Below are 253 nucleotides of genomic sequence, written 5' to 3'. Positions count from 1 at the left end.
ACGATAACTACAATAAAAACAATGAACAGGAATGACAATAAACAGGGAATAATAACAAAACAGCAATAACCGGAAACAAGACAATAAACAGTAATGACAAGAAACAAGGAATGACAGCAAAACAGAAAAAAAGGAGTTACAAGAAACAGCGAATAACACCGAAATAGGATTAACAAGAAAGAGTTAATAAGAACGATACAAGGAATAACAACGAAACAGGAATGCAAAAACAAAATTAATCCTCTCTTTTTTT

Source organism: Penaeus monodon, chromosome 28 (assembly GCF_015228065.2).
Source record: "Penaeus monodon isolate SGIC_2016 chromosome 28, NSTDA_Pmon_1, whole genome shotgun sequence".
Classification (NCBI taxonomy): domain Eukaryota; kingdom Metazoa; phylum Arthropoda; class Malacostraca; order Decapoda; family Penaeidae; genus Penaeus; species Penaeus monodon.
The sequence above is the reverse complement of the archived record's forward strand: the minus strand, read 5'-3'. Positions refer to the sequence as shown.